The sequence below is a fragment of the Rissa tridactyla genome, chromosome 2, assembly GCF_028500815.1.
Source record: "Rissa tridactyla isolate bRisTri1 chromosome 2, bRisTri1.patW.cur.20221130, whole genome shotgun sequence".
NCBI lineage: Eukaryota > Metazoa > Chordata > Aves > Charadriiformes > Laridae > Rissa > Rissa tridactyla.
The window spans coordinates 69,061,960-69,081,899 of record NC_071467.1 but is presented as its reverse complement, the minus strand read 5'-3'; positions in this window follow the sequence as shown (position 1 = coordinate 69,081,899).

The following is a 19,940-nucleotide window of genomic DNA, read 5'->3' as shown; positions in this document are numbered from 1 at the left end:
TCTGCCACAATTAATGTATATGCTAGGTGCCTGAGACAAAGGTGTGCTACAAGGGAGATGAGAGCATGAGCAACATATGATAAGAACATGCATCAAATTTCCATTAGATATAGCTTCAGTAATTTGTTGCCTGCATTTTTTTTTAACTTTACAGTCTTTTTGCCTCCTGTAACCCTCAAAGAAGTTAATTTTATAATGTCCCAACATTATCAATAAATGTTTTCAGAAATAATAGCTCAAGACCATGACCTACAGGGTCCTATTAGAAACAGAACTACTTGCTGGTCATATCTCATTTATTATTACATCTTGAGGTCTGTCAGATAGACAGTTTTTAATCCACTTAATGTGTGCCACGTTGATTTTGTATCCTTCTTAACAAATGCATTCTGTAGCACGAAACCAAATGTTCTGTAGTAGTCTAAGTATATTGTATCAACATTATTACCTTATCAACCTAACTTGTAATCTCACAGAAATATCAAATTAGTTTGACAAGATCTATTTTCCATAAAACCACATTGATTGGCATTAATTATATTTCCCTCCTTTCATTATTAATCGAGTCTCATACCAGTCATCCCATTGTTTTCCTTAGGACTGATGTCAGGTTAACATGACTGTATTTACCCCACTTTTCTTGTTTACACTTTCCAGCCCTTGTTCATTTTCTTGTAGTCTCCTAGAAGTTCCATATGATTCGAATAATTATTAAAAGAATGTTTCTGTATTACATCTGAAACAGAATTTCTTTTATCATAATCCTACAAAGTAGAAATATTTAGTAGCCACTTTTGCATTTTCCACGTTTTTATTTGTGAGTCTAAACGCATCTGCCTAGCAATGAGCCTGTGTCATTGTGAGGACAATTTATGTTTCAATATAACTAAAAATTTCCCAGTTCTTCACAGGTAAATAGTCTTTTCTCTTTGTATCCTTTCAATTCCTTTACCTGTCTTCTGCTTTTCCTTGCTTCTGTATTTGTTGCAATTAACTTCTACTTTCTTTCAACTGCTATACATGTTTTCATTATTTTTCTAGCTGCTTTTATCTCCACTTAACTTTACAGTTGTTTTCATAACCTCTGGTTCTTTCTTTCCTCAGTTGTAACACTGGCATTTGGGAGTCTAGTAAAACGTTAACAGAAGGTTCCATGTGATTATTTCTTTTTTCTGATTCAGTCCTTTCAAAAGATGTCCTTCCTAATTGTTTTCAACTTTAGCAATTTGATCCTTTGGCTAAGATGTCAAGTCAATAAAATATTGAAAAAATTGTGAGCTGGTCAGGAAAGCCTAACTTTTTGGAGCCTGATAACCACAGCAGATTCTAAACTTGGAATTAGGGGTGCGTTTTTCCTCTAGTGTGTTTGTGGAGGGTTAGAGCTTGTCAAAAACAGAGGCCCATGTTAAGTAGGGAACTAGTTGAAGCTAGATGATAATGAACCTTACGAGTGGACATCTGTTTGAAGCTCTAGCATTTCTAGAGCTTGGTCAAACAAATTATGTTCTCAAGAATTACCTTGCATTTACGGCCTAGAGTCCAGAACATTCTCCTAAAGATTGGTATCTACATTTGCTCTTCCCAAGAACTGAGTAACCTTCCTTCTTTTTTTTTTCCAAAAGATGACCAGTTTTTGCAATAACTTTTTACATAACATCTTAGCAGTAAGAGGACTTGCCCAGAGAAAAGGTAAAAATCAGTTGAGATGATTTTAAGACCCACATGTCCCAGTCAGCACCTAAATCTCAGTTTTACATGTAATTTTTAATTACATTGTCTTACATCAATCAGTTATCAGAATACAACTAATCCATAAAGTGGATATAACTGCAGAAGCAGAGACCAGAATGTGGAGTTATCATCGTCCATGCTCTGGGCATACTGTTGGAGTGATGCCTCTGCTTACCTGCAGGCTTCTGATTTCATAGATCTTGCAGTCTTTTCCATTTTTCTACAGGAAAGGTGAATACTTTTCTTTGGACTACCCTATAATAATTGCATTAGGGGGTTTCTCCAGAGGCTGTGAGAGTGAAGCCCTTTCTAAACCATCTGAAACACGTTAAAAGTCTCACACTGCCTTGCTGAGTGATATAGCTGGTAGGGTGTTCAATCACCCTATGAAAGTGAGCTTTTGAAACTGTTTTTTGTGAATATCCTAATGCTGTTATTTTATTTTTAGTTTCCAGATTTTCTTCTGTAATTTCAATTATGCTTAAGGTGGTGAAGGTGTTGTCTGCTTAATTTCTTGAAGAAAGTTCCTCGGGGTAAATGTAACCCTATTACACAATACAGAAGTGAAGGCTCAGGGGAGATTTTGGATTGGAGTGAAAAGGACTTTGTGAATATAGGTTCTTATTCAGCTAGGCAGTCACTTACCTCACGTGGGATTTTTGGGCTGCAATTTTTGGGTTTTGGCACTCAAAGACCTCACAGATTCCTGACTTTTTGTCTTTATTTTGAGAGCTGGCATGAGGTACACATTCTGACTGATAAGACTGTTGGCATTTGTTTACACGTAATGGACTTGCTCCAGTTGGGCTAGCTTATGTCTATTTGCCACTAATAAATATCTGTGATGAAGATAAACTGACATTAGCTGTCAGTATGGCGGTAATATAGATTTTTTTATTGCAAGTCTAACAATTTTTGCAATGGAAAAAAATATAAAACTTTCATGATCTCTGCTTTCAAGTACTAGCCATCTTAACTGACTTTATGCAACTGATGCTAGAAAGCTGATAACATTGCTGTGCTTCTTGCTAGGTTTTTAAAGAGTTGATCAGGTTGGGGAAATGAAGGTATTTCTCCTTCAGCAGATCCTTCATGGAGAGTCTGTTCTGGCACTTGCCCTGCTCAGTGGAAGACCGCTATGAGAAATATGTAATTTCCAACAGCAGGAGCTTTGTGATACTACTAACAGTGCTAGGTTTTTTATGAAGTCCCTGTGGTTACGAGCTGGCTCTCCCAACATCAAGCTCATAACTAGGATTTGGAGACACTATCACGCTGCCTGGCTGGAGCTCAGTACCTGTAAATGTGGTGGTATGGTATGAGCAAGCAGTTTGAGAAAGGATCAGAATTAATTTTTGCCTTTTCATGAAAGAAGGTTTACAGGTCTTCATTGTAAAAGGCAGGCAATCTCAGAGTCATGCTTCTGATATGAACCTAACAGCAGAGGCTGTGAATCCTTTTACTCCAATTGCATGAAACCAGAACATTGCCAGTCTTTTTGATTGCAGTTTGTCTCAGTCATTCATGCAAACATGGCAGTTTCACTCCAAAATACCACAGCTGCAGCCAGATACTCCCTCAAACAGTCTATTAAATCAGACTATGGTAGGGTATTTAATCAGCTATGTATCACATGTGAAGCACATTACATCTGAACTTCTTAAAACATACTTTACATTTCAGATGAAATTTAAGTTTTGTTTTGATTTATAAAATCCTGTTTAATATGGGGCTTGTTACCTAGGAAACCAATTATTTCCTTATCCTCTGACTCAGCAGATGAGCTCAGCTGGGGTGCTTAACCAGGCAGTCCCTAAGGATCCTTACTTTGGGGCTCAAGGTAGAAGATTTTCAGGGCCTTTGGTCTGGAGGATATTCAGTAGTACAGAGACCAAGGACTCTGATCTTCTAGACGTATTGCAAAGCTTGTGTACTTACTTAGGCTTTCTCAGAAGCAGAATAAGTGAAATGTTGTGGGAGGAGCATAAAACTACCATTGCTTACAAGGTGTCACTGTAGATTTTTGGTTTGTTTATATGTACGTATTAATTTATTTTAATTACATCCGTACTTCATAATAGATACACACTATAATGTGAATATGTAAGTAGGCTCTCACACTAAATTTACATTCTTAAAAACATTTTTAAAAGATGACACACAAACCCACCCAAATGAACTGGTGGCCACATAGACTGAGACTAGCATATTTAAGTCCAACTTGAGAGTTGACCTGTGTATTTTAGCTTTCTCCACCAAAGGATTTGAATAGCAAGGATTTCAATAGCATTCACTGTCCTTCTACCCACTGAAGAGTTCTTAGCCACTCAGTTTGCACAGCCATACATCCAGGAATCCTGACCCCGAACTTCTTCTGCAGCTTAATCAGGGTCTATGCAAAGATCCCTTGTTGAGCCCACAGGACGCCCTTGACCACTTGTCCAGCCTTTCCAGGATCATTTGTTAACTTCTTGTATCTGTATGAATGACATTCTTCAATTGCTTTTTTAAGAATGCATTTCTCCTGCAGAAATTAAAAATTCATCCCCATTTACAATTCTACATTCTAAGAAAAAAAAAAAAATCGCAAGGAGTAAATAAACAAATAAATAAATATAATCATTTTCTTAACAGAGTAAAAAGTATATAGCATGTGTGATTTGACTTTTTTTTCATAAAAGGCAACTGCCGCTATTTTTAGGTTTATATTAATGAGATTTTATAGTAACTGTATGCATGGTTCTAACATAACAGAAACAGATATACTATGTTTTCAGGTTGTTTGGGGGGAAACAGGCTTTTTTAAAGTTATACATCATAAAAACTTTATTTGATCAAGCTTAAAATGATATATTTTCTGCTTTTTAAGTTAAAGTTACCATATACATGTTATTTTGTTTTAATTTTAAAGGAGGAATTTTAGATATGTACATACATGTATATACATACATATACACATCTCCTCTGCTAGCATAACAAAGTAAAAATATGTTGGTGGGGGCTTCACAGCAGTACGATATGTAACAGCTGCCTTCCTTTTTCTCAGAAAAGATATAAGGGATTGTTTTTCCTTTTACAGTGATCCCTTAAGTCATGGCAACCTTCTCCAGTTGCCATTAATTCGACACCCTGACAACTTAAAGACAATGGCAGCACATCAGATCTAAAAGGAATTGTGTCTAATTTTCTCTGCTAATGCATTGTATCTGCAGAACTGATATTAAAGGTAATTCTGCACATCATGTCTCGAAACCAGATACCAGGAGGGGATGATGAACAAATTGAAACCTCTTGTGGGAAAGAATTTGACCAAATCCTAGCATTCCATAGACCATTCACATGAAATTGATAAGACTATTGTAAATCACTCCAGTGACTTTGAAGAGATGAAAAGAAATAGACCTGCAATAGTAAATAACCAATAGGAAAGGAGGCATTACTATACAAAAAACTAAGTTAATGTTTGTGTTGTTCAGGGAAAATTGCAAATAGTAATTTTAGCTTTAAAAATAAATATAAGCTAATAATTTTCACAGTTGTTTCTTCTTCTTTAGCTTTATTTTAAGCACTGCAATTGCTACAGACATTTATTCTAAAGAAGGATGAAAGTCATACTGCATGTCCAGCAACATGTCTTTTTTTTCCAGTTAGACCTCTCTCTACATTGCCTTATGAGAAAGGGATTGGCTTTCTACAAAAATTTTTATACACAACATGGAAAAGTATTTACAGTCTCAATCTTGTCTCAGAACTGAAATATGAGATGAGGCTGCATGCAATATTGCTGTGACAGCCTTCACTGATCTGACTACTTTTAAACTCTTAGTAGCTCTTCAGTATAATTGAGAGCAGTGACAGTTAATTGCCTCACAAGTCTGATCCAGAAGCCAACAAAGTGCAGAAAGTGTTTGAGGTACCCCCTGTACTGGGAGCAATGTAGTTTACAAATCATTTGATCATTAAATTATAAGAAAGGAGGAAGGAGGTAGATCGAGGGCATTGCTCTTCATCCTCCTCTCTACACCATCATGTTGCAAGCCTTCAGCATTAAATTTTGTTGGCTCTAGATTCAGAATCCGCTGCTGATACAAAGGAGGCATTTATATCTTTAAGGATCTCAGTTTAAGTACTTGGAGTGACTTGGTTTGATTTTATTTTGGGTGGGGAAGAGAGGAAAAAGAAGATGCAAGGAAGATGATATTGGCATTCTACATATCCAAAATACCTTCAGTGTTCAAGATAAAAGATTTCCCTGAATTTTTCATAAAACATTATAAAACTTTTACTTAAAACAGCTAGTTTCTTAAAGTGCTACTTATTCCAGAGATTTACTGTGTTTAAAAAGCAAACTAGTGGTATGCAATATTCTAGTATGGTTCAATCAGTGTACACAGCAGAATGTCTATTTAATAGCCAGAAAACAAACAAGTGGCAAACACAGCCAGGTACCTGTAATAATTATTTCCCTTTTCTGAAAACAAAGAATTAAATATTCTTTTGGTAAGAATTTTTTTAAAAATACAAATCACAAAAGTTTTTGCATTATAATTCTTAATATTAACCACACAAGTGAAGCCACTTTATATTGGTTAGTACCATATTTACCACAACAGGTTGTGAAGCACATTACTGAAAAACAAATTAAAAAAAAAACTTGTAACCTAACAACAATATTAGTCATGTCATCCTTACAGTAACACATATTTTCTCTTAAGCAGTTATCTTTTTCTGCAGGGGAAACAAGTGTTGTTTCTTATTGAAATAAGTAAAATATATCTCAGCTAAATTTGAAATTCAGATATTCATATTCAGAAATACATATTTACATTGGAAATGGTAAAGGGCGGTTTGCTTAGATGATTCCATGGGTTCCTTAGATATCAGTTCTTCGTTAGGCGCATGTTATCATAGACAACGGCTTTAAGCAGTGGTTTTCAGTAATATTTCTCAAAATTCCTCATGTGATTTCCCATGAAAAGGGAGGATCTAATTGGATTTTTAATCCTTAGCTAATCAAGCAACACATTGTATATATACTGTTTTAGGTAGAAACTGAAAAGTTCTTTCCACTGCCCTATTATAACAAGGCAAGTTTGGATGTAACTTGAATCAGTAGAAAAATAACACGGTAAAGTCCCTATACTGTATAGATGTTACATGAAAACAATGCTCTCCTTTCTTTAAACTGCAGCCAGTGCCTAGCCTTTGATGAAGCTCTGGAATAATGGAGTGCCATGGGCTATTTTCTTCTGGTTTCTATAGCTCAATACAGGGCTTGTCTCTTCTGTTTGTTTTCAGCTAATTGCCTCAAGATCTAATAAGTTAGTGATGATGTATGCTGAGCACCAGTGACCCCTTGCCAAAAGAAATATTATGTCGCACCAAAGTTTAAGGAGCTAGGTTTTTATCAGCCAAATATCTTTTCCCTAAAAGGCTCTAATTTCCACTGTGTAGGTTGTAAGTGGCATCCATGATTGCGCTAGTTCTTTTAAATGGCTAAGACAGAAATAATAGTTGAGGGGAAAAGCCAATGTGGAGGCCAAACGCTAATCTACATGTGTTCTCTTAATTACTGTTGCAAGGTTTTGGCATTTGTTGTTCAGCAGGCCTCAAAGGAAAAACACTTAAGAAATGATCAATTTAACAGAACGTTCAACTTAAATTAGATGTTTATTCACGTTTTTCTCTTTGCATATAATTTTAATGACCTTATTTAAAATGTTCCTTGCTTATTTTCTTCTTCTCAGAGCAAAGATATCCAGGGAAAGCAGAGAGATTAGCAGCTACTATCGATTATATTGAAAGTTTTAACATATAGAAGCAATTAACAGAATGAGGCTTAGGTAGATAATTTATCAATCCTGCATTAAATAATATTACACAGATTGCAAAATAAAACATATTTTCTTTTTTAAGAAGTAAGACATTGCTCTGGCAAAGTTGATGTTCCTTCCAAGGAACATTTCTGATATTCTTAAACTTTTCCTTTTTTTTTAATTGAAGCAGCCTTTCTGTAATTAGAAGCCTTTGTCAAGAGGCTTAATAAATTAACTTCTATGGAACAAAGGTAAAAATTCAGAGCATTATAGAAATTACAGGAAAAAAAATAATTCCTTATATGTGGAGTCATCATACTGCCTTATTAAAACAGTTTCTCATGTTACAGAGCAGATCCAACAACAGTCTGAGCTTTATAAGACTATCAGTGTGGTAAAGTTCCTAACCTAGGTACCTTGCTGCTCACCAGAACGGACAGCCCTCGGCTCAGTGGAAATGCTTGCCGTGGGAGTCCCAAAAGCCAGGCTGCTGGCGACGAGCTCCTTCCACCGGTCAAGAGGAGACATGGAGAGCGGGCTGTGCCTTGACCCCAGGGTGCAGCTAAGGAGTACTCACTGGGTTCATCTAACAATTCTCTGCTCACCATTTTTTCTCCTCTGCTCACCTGTACACTCGCTCTTGGCCCATCCTTTGCACTACGATGTTTGTGCTGCTAGTGAGCCCATTTATCTCACTGCCCGTCTGAAAACTTACCCCTGAAGAAAGAAAAAAGTATATTTTCTACCGTGTTAGGGAGCTGAACCTGCAGCTCACCAGAAGCAAAGGCCTGCAAGAAGGCAGGAGGAGGAGACATATTTTTTACTGTTCAAAATGTGAAGATGTCCCCATCTGAATCTGCATCACTTTGGTCCTACCTCCTACAGTCCCAGTTCCTGAAACATTTCTCACACTGGCACTGGCCCTTGTTTGGCCAGGTAGTGCCCTGTCTTAGAGAGCTCTTTGCAAAATCTCAGAAAAAAACAAGACTTCCGATTATTGCTTCTTCCGCAGAACAGGAGGTACGGGACATGGTCCCAGTTCTTTCCTACACCCGAAGGGATGTGAGCTTGCATTTTTCAATGTTCAGGTGAATGCACAGGCACAGACAGGCTGCAAAGCATGACGACATGGGGAGCTCACACACCCTGATCCAATGACTATTTTGTATAAACAGTGAAATGTGTGCTGCATCAGAGACTGGCAGCAAAGTCTAAAGTTATTTTGCCTCCAAATTGTGATTTCACTATTTCTGATCCCCTAAATAATCTGTTGTCCCACACCACATGGAACAGCTGCAGCACAAAGAATCAAAACCATGGCTTCCACATGCAGATCATAGGCTTTGGTGTAGAAGATCCACAAGAGAAAGAAGAAATGAAACTTAGGTGTCCTACATCCTGTGCAGATGCTCTGATCACTGAGCTGTTGGATAACAGGCACTGGTTGCTATTTGCTGCGTTTATGCCTCTTCGCAGTGGGACAAATCACTACACGTCCCAGGAAAATGTCTACCACTCTGGGTGGTGCTGGTGAAGTAAGTGGAGGAAATATGAGCCTGAAAGCTCTCCAATATTACCTGAGTGCCTGAACTGCTTGGGATTCCCCAGAGAAGAGGCAGTTCTTTGCAGGGCCCAGGGACAGGCAGCTCGATGTGAAGGCAGCTGAACTCATAAGAAAAAACAAACCTATGGATTTTGGATGACTCTGGGGTCAGATGGCAGCTGAGAAGGAATGCTGAGACTCGATATGTTGGACTTAAGCAAGGAGCTTTGTAAGTCTTGTACCTTTTAGGGCATAGTCAGATGCTGGGGTGTCAGGAAAGAGGTTCAAGCAAAATAATAAACCAAAACATTTACATTCTAGGTGAGCTGCTAGCAAAACAAAAACCAAAACCCCAATATTTTATTTAAATTTGCTATTATATCAGATAGTATCAAGAGTTCTTATCTAATTTAAAATGGGAAATAGGGAAACTTCTGGGATTTATGAATTAATATCAGGAAATTGGTTGAAACTAATGAAAAGTAATGAATAATGTATAATGAAACAACTGAGTGGCCATGACATGGCAGGAGCAAAGGCAAATTTGCACACGTCACAATTCTCTGCTTTACAAACAAATAATAGAAACATATTAACTTGTACTTTCAAAATAGCTAACATTGCTTATATATGAATTTCAAGCAGTCATGACGTGAGAGCTCAGGTTCTGCTTTTGGTTGGAAAACAGCTAAAAGTCAGAATCCAGGTATAAAGGGTTTTATTTTACAGAGTAATACATTAATAGCTAGGTATCTCATAGTTGCTTAATAGAACCAGCAATACTTAATATTAGCAGGAAAAACAATATACAATAATTGTGGAGTTTTCCTTTGTCACAGCATTTTTAATCTCCTTAGATACTGTGATCACTACTACTTGATATACGTATCTATAAACACAATTGTCAGTAGAAAGGGTTAAGAAATGACATGTCAACATTTGCAAATGCCAGCGCTCTTTACATTGGTCAAAATTAGAGAAGACTTTGAGAAGCTTCAGAGGGACTTATTGAAGCAAGTTGAGTCGGCAGTTTGATGGTAGTTAAGAATCAGTGTCTTCCTAATGAAAAGAAATATACTCTGGAGAGAATAATGTAAAGTCAATGAGATTGATGCATGTGCTTAAACTTAAGTGCGTATTTGACTGCCTCGCTGAATAAGGATGGCATTACATTCTTAAAGTTAATTCACTGCTATGCACATTGAATCTTGAAATCTTAATAATTCTTAACTATTAAAACTATTACCTATTTAGAGCAACACTGTGCTTTTTAATTTCCTTTTTTAGAATATTACTTCGTCCAACAAAAGTCATCCAATTAATAATATATTGTGCAACTGTAGAACCATTGTTAAATAAGACATTACTACAAAAAGTAATATACTAAAATTTCATCAGCTATTAGCTGCACTGGAGAGTTAAAGGAACCTCCTCAAAAGACCAGAACTGATTCCAGAAAAAATCTGAAATTCACAAATAATGTCCAGTTTTCTAGAGAACACACTGCATGCATTTATTTTTTTCTGATACATTATTCCGTTTTGTTTTGGACTAAATGTCCAATACAGCATTTATTTCTTCCGTTATTTTATGATGTTGTTAAAGACGTATTGTTTCATACTTGAGAACAAGTTGGCAATATAATATGCTAGCATGAAAGAAATAAAAATATATGTTGCATGCATGAGTCTTGATTATTTGAAACATTGGTTTGTGTAATGTGATTTAACCCCTTTTCTGATTGAGATCATGTTTGCTATTCCCTTTGTTTAAAATATGTCTAAGAATTCTATTTCTACTGCAAAAATAAATGATGAATTATTTATACCTACCAATTATTTATTATCATTTATGCAAAGCTTGTCACATTATGCATGCATAAGGGGATTAAATCACTGTTAACCCATAATGCCTTTAGGGGCATTATATGATAGGCAAAAGGTTGCTTATGTTTACTATTGTAGATAAACATATACATTAAGAACATACATATTGTTTATACAAATTGCCAAGTTGAATATCAGTTCTGTTAGGAAAATAAAGTGTTTATTGAGCAATTGGTTTTATAAATAATGATCAACTAATCTATTTAATGCAGTATACTTACTTTCTCTAGCTTAAAAATGTGAGCTTTTTTCAACTAATGATACTCAAGTTGAATTTAATTCAAACCTGGGAATGGAAGTAGTTTAGGAATGCACTCAAATATTTTCTTTTCTTTCACTGTTCCTCCTGAGGCAGTCCCTTCATCAGATAATGATGCGTGATTACACTTTACCATTAAAAGAAGTAGGCACAATATATAAAATGTCAAAAGAACATGATTTTCTATTATTTCCAATAATCAATCTGAAATACAAGGCAAATTCAGTGAGATAGAGTTTTTATGCCAACATAAGCAGGTGGAAACATTGGACGCGGTTGCTTTAATAGGGTACAAAACGGAAGCACATTTTTGCAGGGTGTGGGCCAAAATTATATTTAGTAGTCTAATAATAAAGCAGCTTTTATGTTTTGACATCACGCTATAAAAAGAAGAAAGTATATTTTAAGTTTCTATAGAAAAATATTTTTTCCAACCTTAATAAACAAACAAGCGCATTTAATTCATACAGGGATTAGGGCATCATGCGTGTGCTTGAGGATACATCGTATAATGGCAGGGTGAGAGAGTAATTCAGCAAGAGTCAAATGACAACAATTTAATGCAGTCACTCTCCAGAGTTGCAAGATCTTGTTACAAATATGGTTCAGGTCACAGTCTAAACATAGTTAAAGGTCTCAACCTAGTTCCTGAAGAATGTGAGTTCACATAACAAAACCTGCCCCTCAAAAGCACACATGCAAGTCTCTGATCAAGGCATTCTTGTTCTCATCTTTTCTTGTCCCTCTTCAGCAAAGCAACATGTTGGTTTCTTGACCTATCCCAGTCTGACTCCCACAGCAGCTTAATTTGTTTCTGTTCACTCCAGAGCCTCCAGGTCCTGAGGATCTGTTGTTTTAGCTGTCGTGGCACTTTAGAGCCTTTCCTAAGCAGCCAGCACAAACACGCCGGAGCATATCTCGGAACTGAAGGTTGAGGAATTGAAAATAACAATGAGTCCTGTGGCAACAGAGCTGAGGCCAGCTGGTTAACTGATCTTGACCAACTAAACTGAAAGAAAATGTATAACTATTATTGTATGTAGATTAGGAAAAGGTCAGGTCAGATAAACAACATCTTTTCCTAATTTAGACAGGCTGCAATGAAGTCAAAGGTTGCCGTTGTCTTCAGCAGAGTTTCTAACTGAACACTGCAGGCTTGATTCACCAAAATGCTTGTATGTACTTAGCTTTAAACTGGGAAGAAGTCCTCCAGAAAGTCAATTCTTAAGGTTTAGCACATGCCCACCTGCTATGATCAACCTGGCCCGAAGCCTAGCGTAAGCCCTTGGGGTGACCTCCAAGCTAAAAACACTCCCAGGGAGTGAGCAGCTTCAGCCCTTATTCCAAACCAAGCCACTTTATGAAACCTAGCTCTATCAGCAGCCCCTTTTTCATGTCACAGATTAGTGCTGTTACATCCTAATTTTCACTAACTGCAAGCGCACCCTTGTTTTAACCAGCTGCACTGAATCAATATGCTGCAAATAAGATTCTCCCCTTGTTTAGGTTGATTTGACATCAGAACAATGCCCTGGCTTACACTGAGTTATTCTGATTAAAACCAACACAAGTGAGATCAAAATCAAGTCCGCTGACTGCAAAAAGCAAAAGAATGTATTAAAAGAAGAAGTAGTTTGAGGGCAAGTAAAACCTCTAGCTTGTTTTTTTAATTAATATTTTCTTTTTGTGACATAGCCCCAGGCATCCAAATATATATTCTTCTAATCCCACTTGACCTCAACACAAATGTTTATGCCAAGGGTGTTCTCATGTTCCCAAGACTGGGGTTTAGGATAATGGATTCTACCAAAGGGCATTCTTGCCTTTTTCTTCTATCCTTTCATTTCCAACCACCTTTCCATCCATGTTTTAATACCGATTCTCCTCTCTCCCACAGATACGGTCTCATGCATAATATTCCTACAGATGCTACACTAAGGGCCATGCCTACTACAATCAGTACTAATAAATGCTTTCTTACCTCCTAGCTACTGGGCCGAAGTAAAAGAGGTTCCCGGTTTCTCTCTACCTCTGGGTTCTCTGTACATGTTGCTGCTATCTAATTTCTGCACATATGATCCATGAAGCCAAACAAATTTGTTACCTCATACATTATATATATATAAAATATATAGAAAGAGTAGGAAGGACAGATTTTTACAATTTATTCACTGACTTAAAAAAACAGGTTTTGAAAGAGGGAACCTTCTCTTAATTCTTTTTCTTTCAGTTTATGGCACGACTTTTGTAAAAGATAGATCTGAAATAATGTTGCTGTCAGAAGTGCGCAGATCAGGATTTCATTCTGTGTTAGTGTAGTCAGAAATGAACGCACAAGCTTTTTGTGTGCAATTCTGAGTAATTATTCATCTTTCATAAAATGCAAATCCACACTGAAATTATGTTCATAACATTAGTCAAAATAGCATGCAAGCACATTGCCACTTGTATTTATTAACCGAAATAAGCTTTCTTTGAAAATTTGACTCATGAAAATCAGGAACGGAAAATTAAGATTGAATTTTCCTTTATGTACCTGTAAGCACTTTGAAGTGTTTGCATTGGTATACAATAAAAAAAGTTATGTCATTGTTTGGTAATATTGCCACTAATTCCATAACTTTAGTTTTAGATGTAAAAGCTTTTCTGGTGCACTGTTCTGTACATTTCATAGAGGTCAGAGAAGTTCCCAACAAAACGTATTTTCTCACATCCAAACAAAAGTGTTCCAAAGTAAAATGTTTAAAAGTAAAGCCCCTATTTTCTTTTTCTAACAAAGTTTACATTTTAAATCTATGGGGTTTTACCACTAGTGATGATGTGACATTCACTCAAAATAACCTGATGCAGTTAAGAGTATTTTTAAGAAAAATTCGGACAGTAATAGTGAAAGATAAAAAGCTGATAAATGTAAAAATTAGGCTTTGTCAGAGGAAGAATCTACTATTTTTGTGACTTTGTTTTCCTAATATGTTTATATATATAGATATATACATTAGTCACTCTCTTTTAAGACATTTTATGTGGGACATTTAACATCAGTTTGACTAGAGTCTTTCTATTTATTTTGTTTAAAGAGAAATATCAGCTAATCAACACTACAGACCCAGAATACAATTGTCGCTTATTCTGACGGATTACCTTCATGGCAGCAATATAGTTTGAGAAAATGTAGGAAGAGGAATTTAGGAACCTACTCTACTTTGCAGAAAAAGATTTGAGGCAAATTAACCTATAGCAGGGGACCTGAAGAGCAAGTAAGGAATCAACAAGCAAAAGTCAAAACATAATTCCCTGAGACAGTATTTGCTTCTGTCTTTTCTTTAGATCAACCTTACTCACTATTTCTGGTAACGGAGCCTACAGTGAAAGCTGCTGCATTTCACATTATTTGAACTAGGGCCTATTGCTGTTTCTAAACTGCATTTCCAAAATAGATTGCTAATAGCCACTTATGGGAGATACTGCTACATGATTAGTGCCTGGTCGTTTTCTTCTGAACAAGGAAAAAAATTTTAAATATCATCATTGACTTGACCATTGCCCAGGGATCCTGAAGAATAAACACTTTTAAGTCTTGACAACTGATTGTGGAGGAGAAATAATTTTAAAACTGTTGCAAAATACAAACAGGTTGTAGTATGTAAAACACAATTCCCCATGTAGTCATATGCACATACACTGATATTCATTCCCTGAATCTTAAAGTAATTTAAAAGGATAATTAGCGTGTAGTGCCTGAATTGGTTCCTCAGAGGGTTAGTGTCCACCCTGTTTGTCACTGTTTCTTGCCTAATCCTGTCTAATGAGGGTTTATGTTAACATGGCTAAGCACTTGCAGATATGCGCTACCAAGCTATCTAAGCTTAGAGGAGACATGCTGTTCAAATGTCACTGCCTTTGGCTATCATGATATAAGATACTGATTATTACTTATTTTGTTTCATATTCAAAAATCTGCCACGTGTACTTGTTTGTAGGCTCTTGTAGTTTTTGTGCTGGTAACAAACTATGTCTGTACTTTTCCTAGATTTGCATTTTTTAATGCCCTTACTCTTTCTTTTGTTAATATCTCTCTCAGTGAGGTGAAATACATTTGATTTACTGCTTTAAAGTATTTTGAGAAAGTTAAACAGAACTACACCAAAACTCACGCTCAAGTTTAAACATTGGTAAGTATGCATATATAGAGATATATATATGTTGGGGGGTTGGGGTTTTTTTTGGGTTTTTTTGAATTGGCTTGCTGTCACCTCATCAGAATACTTCAGTATAAAAAGTTAGTTCAGGTCTATCTGGTGTGAGCTAAAGGTTGTCATTTCAAAGAAGAAAACTATTTCTTTTTTTCTCTTTCTTCCTGTTTTAGAACCACCAGACCCTGTAGAGCGTAAAACATCACAGTCAGACCTTTTCTCTCTGGCTAGTTGTGATTATCCTTTGCAGGTAGGAAGGCATCCTACTAGAGTCTGAAACGAGAGGTCAGTCTTCAGATCTCAGATTTGGTTCGAGTCTTTTTTTCGTTCCAGAAAGGTGAAGATTCACTCCTGTTATAATTGCCTACATTAGCTATTTCTACACTGCTGCTAAAAAGCAGTCTCAGGAGTGCAGGCAAGCAGCTGACTAGCATGTACTCTCCCATCCACACTATTGCCTGTCAGGTTGCCTAAGGCCTGCCTGCAGGCAGCCCATGAGCAGCCTGTTTGGGCATATCTGGAAAAGCACTAAAGCTACCAGGCACATCAAGGATGGAGGGTCCTGACCACTGACTCCCCTCCAAATGCAACACAGATAAATCAGGACCGTCCCTGACATCGGTTCAATGCCAGGCGAGCGCACTGGCACTGCTGCCGTGCATCTCTTGCCTTCTGGAGGAAGAATACTCTCGTACGCCGAATTGTCCTGCCCAAGATCAAGCACAGCTCGTACAGAGGCCATTCAGCTGGCATGCCCTCACCCAGGGCAAAGCAAAAGAGGGCAACAGGGCAGCAGCACCCAGCACCCCCCCACCCTCACTTCCACTTGCTCAGTTCCTTCCGTTTCTCACCTTAAAACTCTGAGCAGTTTGTTTCACTGTGGGTGAAGTGGTTATCATTGTGATTCACCGAAACAGAAGTGTATGTGTTTGTACATGTGTGCTTAAGTCAAGCCCATAATCCCAAAATAAATTAGCCTGAGTGCTTACATTTTCAACCAGCTAAGTCTTTGGGCGTAGCACTGGTTTATACAGTTGTAATATATATAAAATGTAGCTGTACCTCAGAGTTTAATAGGGAGCCTTGTGAAACACTACAGTTTCTCTTTCCATTGCAGAGTAGTGTTGCTATAGTAGAGGTAAACAGAGTGGTGCATGCCAACATTTTGCTTGTTTTCATCATGTGTGTCGCTTAAAAATTGGCGTAGCATCAGTATCCAACTAAAACCCAGCCAAGGCATGCTGCAAAGCTTTCTGAATCTTCCTGTCCCTTTCCGCAAACCTGTGTTAAAAATGAACCGTATAATGCAATATGAAACTCAGAGAACTCACTGGTGAATTTTTTATACTAAAACATATTAGTCAAAATAGCCTCATATAAAGTGGAGGAAATATCAGTATAATTTAGCAGATAATGACAATTTCCATTTCTTCATTTCAATATTTTTCCTTGGTTAGTAGGAACCCTTAGCACTACATTAAATGTGATGCTGATTTGAGACCTACTTGGAAAGAATTCTAGACAAAACCCCCTTTTCTTTCTTTTTTTTTTTTTAATAAAAAGCAATATTATTAGACAACTAGTCTAAACAGAAACTCATGTTAGAATGATCCTACAGAATAAGTAATAACTATCTCATACTTAAGCTGACATCACCATAATTGTTACAGTAGTAAAGTATTTCATCATTGTAACTATTAACAAGACCATAACAACAAGCCTGGTGTCAGAAGAACTGCCATAGAAGAACTGCCATGTTGGTTTTGATGGAGTGGTCACCCTGGCAGCATCTTCTCTCTGACAATAAGTTGGCGATGCTCAGGAAAAGAAATGAACAAATCTAAGATAAACTTTTATCTAAGGTACCACTCACCCTCTGGAAACCGGTGGATTGTCTGAGTTAGACCTCTGTATGCATAATGTGTTTACAACTCCATCAGTGTTCTTTCTGGAATAAATCATAGGTATCCATCTGTTTGAATATGTTAATACTTTTGGTTTCCTTAGGATCAGTATTAGGGCAAAAATATTCACAGTCAGAATAAGAGTACAAAATCACTCTTTGAAAATTTCTAGTTCTCACCCTAAGATATTTGAGAACAAAATACAAAATTCATAATATAGTATTTTACACTATAGTTTATTCTATTTTACAGTATAGGATGCTAACATTATACATGAAAAGTAGAGTTGTTTGCCTACCAGACTGGTGTGTAGGAAAGGAGGGTTCAACTTGTTGAATCATTTCTGGTTGTCCCGGTTTGAGGTATAACAGAACCATTTTTCTGATTTGTAATTTTACTTTTTAGCTGGGCCTCTTCTAACTGACTAAACTCTGAAATTAACAGCATATTGTTCAGACACTGTTCGCTCTCAGAGTGATAAGACCTGATTATACCAAGGAATGGTAGTCACAGAGGCTCTTGCTTATACTTATTGCTATAACAGCCAAGGTCAGCTAACTTCGTTATTTGCCCCATTAGAGGGTTGGAAGCGGAGAAGTGTGGAGCTAAGGGATCAAAGGGGCAAGGCTGCTCTGGCTCGCTCTCTTTCTTCAATGGCCGACATCTGAGGAGGACCCTGTCTGTTCGTCTGCCTTTGATCCCGATCTGAGCATTCCTCACTCTAGTTCCAGAATTCAGCTCCCGTCCATCGCTGACTCCAGTCTGGGACTTTCCCTGTGTCTGCTGGTGACAAGATCATCATCCTGGGAGCTGGATACAGTTTTGTATATATTGTATATTTTTTTTTAATTTTATTATTATTTCTTATTTCCTTGTTTAGTATTATTTTCATTAAAGTAGTTTAGTTCTTTTTCTAAACTTGTAAATCTCCTTATCTCTTCCTCTCCCCTCTGAGGAGGCAGGGGGAGGGCCATCTGTCATTCTGATTGGCCAATCTGGCCAAAACCACGACACTGGTATACTCAGCTTCCATCTCTTCTTCAAGTTAGAAGATTATTTTTAAGGAGTAAGCCCATTCTTCTTTTAGCTACTGTCTGGAAACATGTCTTTGAGCAATAACTTCTAAAATTGTTTCCCAAGTCATGAGTCTTGATGTAAGGAAAGAAGTAACTGGCTATCAGTAAGGATGGGAATCTATTGAGAAAATTTCCCACGAATATGCCTCTACATCCTTTATGTGTTATCACCTGTGGATTTCATTTCTTCAGGAGATAACCATGGTGTCCTCTATTTCCACAGTGTTGTACCCACTAGAGGCAACATAGCTTCCTCAGCTGCCAGAGCTTTTTCCTGCTACACAAAAGGAAGAGTCCCATTGAGCTTTCTTGGGCTAGCAGCCACATCGGTTATTTTCTGCTATATCAGTCCTGCAGTGATTAGTAATTACTGAAAGCTGAATCTGGTCCATTGTTAATTTATTTAAATCACTTAATTTCATTATATCATAGATGAATTACAGGGACAGTTACTGTTTTGGCCACGCAAAACAGTCTGTGGCCAAGATGTACAGTGTTTCTCTAATTTGCCTCCAAGGGAATTTAATTAATTGTGAAGTGGGCAATATGGCAAATCTTGGAATCTGTATTAAACATTAGCTTAGTAAAAAGTTCAAACCCTGCTCCACTCAACCTGACCAGGAAGGCCAGAAGGCTCTTGCAGAACAAAGGTAAAGGCTCTTCTGCAGAATGCCACTTCTGTCTTACTGGCATTCACAGTTTTGACTTCTACTACATGAAGTCATTCAACAGTAAAATGTGCACCAGGTCCAGCTAGCCCTCCAAGCACCCCAAATATAAAAGCAATTGATTTCTGCAGTCCCACAACGTCCCCAGCAAATCAATTTGTTCCTTCTTCTCACCACACGAAGAGGTCCCATCGAGACTTCAGAAGAGGGGGAGCAGGAGAAAGGGCAAACTGGGAACATACCATTATCACAAGAGGTAACCTTGGACTGTTCTAGATTATTTTAAAGATACGATTTTTGAGTGAAAATCTATCTTTACACTTAACATTTCACACAGTAATTGACAAATTCAGCAGCAATTTCACACAGCTCTAGTCATCAGTCGTTTGAAATATACAACTACAGTATTCTACTGCTAATGAGTTTCAAGTGCATAATAAGTTAATTTGATTGACAGCCCTTGACCAATAATAAAGTCAATTTTTACAGTTGAAATACATGTTTCTACTATTGGTATACATTTCAACTGTAGAAAAATAATCATGTTTTAGCACCACAGTAGTCATAAAACAAATATGCTGCCACTTTTAGGCATATGCTCTTAAAATAAGCTCTTAAACAGTTCTTTTTAGTGAGTGTACATGTGAATTCAGACCTGTCAAGACAAACAGGTTTATGCATCCAACTAAGTCATCAGGCATCTATCTATCATGTCTGCATGTGCTGCTTACATGGATTGTGTTCACAAATGAGTTTTGTGGCTTATCTAAGAGTACAGATGAAGATTCAAGGTTGGATTGAGGTCTCTTTAAAACCTCATCCTGAGTGTGATACATTTAATAAAGCTGAACTTCCTGGGGAAGA